This window comes from Babylonia areolata, chromosome 19 (assembly GCF_041734735.1).
Source record: "Babylonia areolata isolate BAREFJ2019XMU chromosome 19, ASM4173473v1, whole genome shotgun sequence".
Classification (NCBI taxonomy): domain Eukaryota; kingdom Metazoa; phylum Mollusca; class Gastropoda; order Neogastropoda; family Buccinidae; genus Babylonia; species Babylonia areolata.
Window position 1 is genome coordinate 12,256,689 of NC_134894.1, and position 5,814 is coordinate 12,262,502.

Here is a 5,814-nt window from a genome sequence, read left to right on the forward strand (position 1 = left end):
GGCCGTACTGAGTGAGTTAAGGCTATTTTGAAAATTGTATTTTATATATTGATCAATTTTCTTCAGTTTTTTTTTTCCTCTTTCGTTTTTCGTCGATCTCTCAGTTTTTCTTTTCTTTTTCAGTGTCGTCTATGTTTCGTTACTGTTATTTTCCCATTAAAAACGATGCGTGTTTGTGTTTGTGTGTGTGTTCGTTCAGTCGTTCTTTTGCTTAACGTCTATCAACATTTGTGATTTTAAAACGAAAATCCATTATCTCCCCCTCCCCACCCATGCCTTAAATCATCACTACTTTCCCTGTTCCTCTCTCCTCAATTAGCATACAAAAAGAAGAAGAATATAAACGAAATAGAAATAAACTCACTTGCTTTATCTGTCACGACTTTATCTGTGTGTCGATCTATGTATGTATGTATGTGTCCATCCATCCATCTATCTATGTATATCTATCTCTTTTTTGTTGTTGTTGTTTTTTTGCTTTTGAGTGGGTGGGTGGTTGTTGTTGTTGTTGTTGTTGTTGTTGTTGTTGTTGTTGTTGTGTGTGTGTGTGTGTGTGTGTGTGTGTGTGTGTGTGACTGGGTGGCTGGGTGAGTGAGTGTGTGTGTGTTGATATGGGGGTGTGGGGGGTGTCTGTGTCTGACAGACAGACAGACAGGCAGGCAGATAGACAAGCAAACAGGCAGACATACACATAGGAAGATGGTCAAGCCAAAAGGAAGTCAACAAACTTGTTGGATGTGAACTCTATAATCTCTTTAGTACAAATAATACAAGATTTAAAAACGTATACATATCTAGACAGAATAGCGACATTACAAATCAACACAGCCCTATGTCATATACGCATCAGATTAACACACCTGTGTGCATGCATGCGTGCGTGGGTGGGTGGTTGCGTGCGTGCGTGCGTGCGTGCATGATTGCGTGGGTGCGTGCATACAGTTGCTTGTGCGTGTGTGTATGTGTGTGTGAGAGAGAGAGAGAGAGAGACACAGACAGACAGACAGAGACAGAGAGAAAGACAGACAGGGCTGAAGAAAAGAAAGCATTGGAATTTGTGAGGCCTCAGCGGGTCACCCTGCCACACTTTCTCCTTTGTCACTGTCAACAGAACGTCTCCTTCGGCGACGCTTACCTCCTGCAAATGAACAAAGAGGTAAATAAGTAAATGAACGAATACAGAAAATAAATGAATAAAATTAATAGACAGACACATAACCAAGCTAGCTAGCTAGATAAACAAACAAACAATGGATAGATAAACAAACAAACAATAGACAGATAGATAGATAAACAAACAATTAGATAGATAAACAAACAATAGATAGATAGATAGATAATTAGATAGATAGATGAATGAATGAATGAATAAATGAATAAACAAACAAACAAGCAAACAAATAAAAAGTGTACAAACAAACAAACAGATAAATAAATGAATAAGTGTGTGCACGATTAAAAGTTTCAATGAATGAATGAATAAGGAAATAGATAAACAATGAAATGAGGTAATAAACACATTAGTGAATGAATAAGGAAATAAAGTAAGTAATTAATTATAACTGAATAGATAGATAGATAACAGATAGATAGATAGACAGATAGATAGATATACATAGATAGATGGATGGATAGACACATACATACATACATACATAGATTGATAGATAAAGTCGTGATGAATTGATGAATTAATAAGGAAATTAATACACGAATTAATGAATAGATAGATAGATAGATAGATAGACACACACACACACACACACACACACACACACACACACACACACACACACACACACAGAGAGAGAGAGAGAGAGAGAGAGAGAGAGAGAGAGAGAGAGACGGATAGATGGAACAGAAGATACACGTACATAGGCACATACATATAACTAAACAATCAGAAATTAACCCCCACCCCAACCCCCACCTGCACCCCACCACGTCCCGCCAATAATAATAAGAAGAAGAATAATAATAAAAGTTACTAATTCAAATCATAAATTATTTTTTTCTTCTTAATTAAAAAGAGCACGTACGCATAGGAGGGTAGCAGCACCGGTGAAAGGAATGGCGGCACTCGTTAGAGCGGGACACCCCCATGCAAGTTCCCCCCACGGCGGCTTTGCACACACCCAGGTTTCGGTGACACTTGTCGCTGTGACCTGCCCGTTACCGGCCGTTAATTAACGGCACCACAATATACAGCATTGTTTGATTTTCAGTCAGTTTGTGGTGGTGATGCAGTTTGTTGTGTGTGTGTGTGTGTGTGTGTGTGTGTGTGTGTGTGTGTGTGTGTGTGTGTGTGTGTGTGTGTTATATCACACAAAGGCATTACTTTGACAGTTCATATATAAAGTATAGGGACAGAAGAGAGAAAGAAAGAAGAAGAAAAAAGAAAGAAAAGAAAAGAAAAGAAAAGAAAGAAAGAAATGACGACCTCCGTCCTCATGTCCCCACTCCCACAAGAAAATGATAACAACAACAACAACAACAACAGCAACAAAATCAACAACAACCGAACAAACAGGAAAAAAAACAATAACAAAAAAAAACAACGCAACCACCCCCCACATCCCCCCGACACACACACACACACACACACACACACGCAGACACACACAACAACTGCAAAAAGAACAACAGCAACAACAAAACAAACAAACAAATAGAGTAAACAAAACAAACACACAAAACCTACCACCACCACCCCCAACCACGCCCCCCTCCAACAACAACAACAACAACGACGACGATACAACAACAACAAAAAGGAGAAAGATTTTGACCAAGTCTACCTGTCGATTCATTTGCAAGCCACACACATACACACACACACACACACACACACACACACACACACACACACACACACACACACACACACACACACACACACACACACACACACACACACATTGTACACACACACACACACATTGTACACACACACACACACACATTGTACACACACACACACACACACACACACACACATTGTACACACACACACACACACACACACACACACACACACATGTATACACAGATAGATAGATAGATAGATGTGCGATGAAAGAAAGAAAGAAGAAAGGAAGAAAGAAAGAAAGAATGAATGAATGAATGAATGAATGAATGAATGAATGAATCTGTATTTTCCAACGGTGAAGACATTAGCACTTTGGCCGACTTACACATCTGCCGTTGTTCTAAGAGACACACAAACATGTAGGCATATAAGTGTTGCTATACTTAATACTTAATACAACAAAGCAAGCAAGCAGAACAAGGAGGAAGGAAGGAAGAGAGAGAGACAGACAAAAAAAAAGAAGAAAAAAAAGAAGAAGAAATAATTATTTAAAAAAAGACAGACGTGTGTACTATACCTGTTTCAAACAGAACGATGGTTGCCAACAGGGCCACCAGCAGGACTCTTGTCCACGCGTCCATTGTGATAAGTCTACAACAACAATAACAACAACTACGACAACAATCATGATAATGATAATAATAAATATATTGCTATGAATAACAACAATGCTAACAAGAACAACAACATCATCATCATCATCATCATCATCATCATCATCATCACCAACAACAGCAACAACAATAATGATAATGATAACAACTTCAACAATAACAATAACGACGATAGTAATAATCGCCATCATCATCCTCTTCATCGGCAGCAGCAGTATCTTCTTCGTCTTCTTCTTCTTCTTCTTCTTCTTCTTTTTCTGCGTTCGTGGGCTGCAACTCCCACGTTCACTGGTATGTACGTGTGTGCTTTTACGTGTATGATCGTTTTCATCCCGCCATTTAGGCAGCCACGCTCCGTTTTACGGGCGTGTGCATGCATGGTACGTTCTTATTTTCATAACCCACCGAACGCTGACATGGATTACAGGATCTTTAACATGTGGTTTGACTGGAAAAATGAAACTGAAAGTCAAGTCATTCGGATGAAATGATAAACCGTGGTCCCGTGTGCAGCGCGCACTTTTTTTTCTGTTTTTCTTTTCTTTTCTTTTTTTTCTTTTTTTTTTACCCGGGCTTTCTTGGGTCGACCACCGTTTTTTGTTTTGTATATAAATTACACAATCAACTAAACAACATGGAAATAATCAAACCAATACTTGGCACTCCATAATAACTATGTCATAGTAATCAGTAGCATTTATGGAATAAATACAACTTTTCATTTACGGATTTGGGGCTTGTATATATATATATATATATATATATATATATATATGTATGCAGCACATATATATATATATGCAGCACGCACTTGGCGCACTGACAAGGAACCCCATGGCAACGACAGTGTTGTCGTCTGGCAAAGTTCTGTAGACGGAATCCACTATGTTAGGTACACAAAGTTGTAAGCTATACACTCAAGGCCTGACTGAGCGTGTTGGGTTATGCTGTTGGTCAGGCATCTATCTGCCTAGCAGATGTGGTGTAGCGTACAGTGATTTGTCAGAACGTAGTGACGCCTCCTTGAAAAATTGAAACTAAGATTTTTTTTTTGATTTTTTTTTTTTTTTAAGAGAACCAGAACCAGGGAGTAACATAAATACATCAAGATAATTATATGAATTCTTCTGTCAGTTGGCACACGTACAACGCAACATCACGATTTATTTTTCAATTCCCCCACCCCCCACCCCATCCATATCCCCCCCCCCCCACACACACACACAGAGAAATAGCAACGGCAACAGCAGCAGCAGCAGCAGCAGCGACAACAATAAAAACATCAACAACAAAAACAACAACAACAGCAACCGCAGCATTCTACCATTCCCATTACTGGAAAATAAAACTAATTCATGCGCCACTAGTCTTTGTATTCCAATACAAAACAAAATGGTTTTTATTTTATTTTATTTAGTTTTATTGTATCATTATTTTTATGTTATTTTATTTCATTTTATTCTATCTTATTTTTTCTCAAGGCCTGACTAAGCGCAAGGGGTTTTTTCCCGCTTGTTTGCTGCGCATATATATAATCCTTTCATAACTGCGCCTCATTAGTGTTCCGGGAGTTTAAGTTACTTCAGTTAACTGATAATACAAGGAATAAATATGATTATATTACGGCCACGTTAGACGAAATTGGACTTTTACCTCAGTTAACTGATAATACAAGGAATAAATATGATTATATCACGGACACGTTAGACGAAATTAATTAATTAGACTTCAACATTTTGTTTTTGTTTTGCCATGACCAAGCTCCTTCGGCCAACGTAAAGCGGTAAACGCTCCTAGAAAAACACATTCATTTCTTTTTAGATGTTATACCAAAGATTCTGTGGACTACAATATACTACTACCAAGCAATTGAAAAAAAACCTACTTACTTACTTACTTACCCACCTGTAAAGATTGAATATGGCAATGACTCGAAGATGTTTTGTGAAATGAATCACAAGACTCTCACAGATACACACTGGTGGTCGCCCTTGTCTCTTGACACTCTCCACAGTTTTGCTGAGAGAGGAAGGACAACAGTCGTTGTGACAATGCACACAGACACGACACACGCACGCACGCACGCACGACACACACACACACACACACACTTACATGTCATCCAGAGGATGGTTCATGGGCAATGTCATCTAGGTCGCGCTCCACTGCTTGATTAATTGTCCTCATCTGTCTTCTCTCTTGGGTTCATAACAGGCACTGAACAGGAATTACATGTTATATCAAAACCAAATCGTGTGAAAAAAACAACATTAAATTAAAATCCTAAAAAAAACTAAAAACCTTTTTTTTGTGTGTGTGTGCGCATAGACT

At 38.5% G+C, this 5,814-nt stretch overlaps 1 long non-coding RNA gene across 3 annotated transcripts in view; it reads right to left on the reverse strand.

Annotated features, from left to right (window-relative positions):
* Positions 1-728: 728 nt before the first annotated feature.
* LOC143293453 (uncharacterized) overlaps positions 729-5,814 on the reverse strand; it is a 65,123-nt gene continuing 60,037 nt past the window's right edge. Inside the window, exons 2-5 of one of the 3 annotated variants that reach the window (XR_013056777.1) lie at positions 5,599-5,700; positions 3,387-3,460; positions 2,040-2,165; positions 729-1,138 (exon numbers count right to left, since the gene is read on the reverse strand). This is a non-coding gene — a long non-coding RNA (uncharacterized LOC143293453). Of the gene's footprint in view, positions 1,139-2,039; positions 2,166-3,386; positions 3,461-5,384; positions 5,490-5,598; positions 5,701-5,814 lie in introns of those variants that run through there. The other 2 variants (XR_013056778.1, XR_013056779.1) reach the window with 2 other exon arrangements.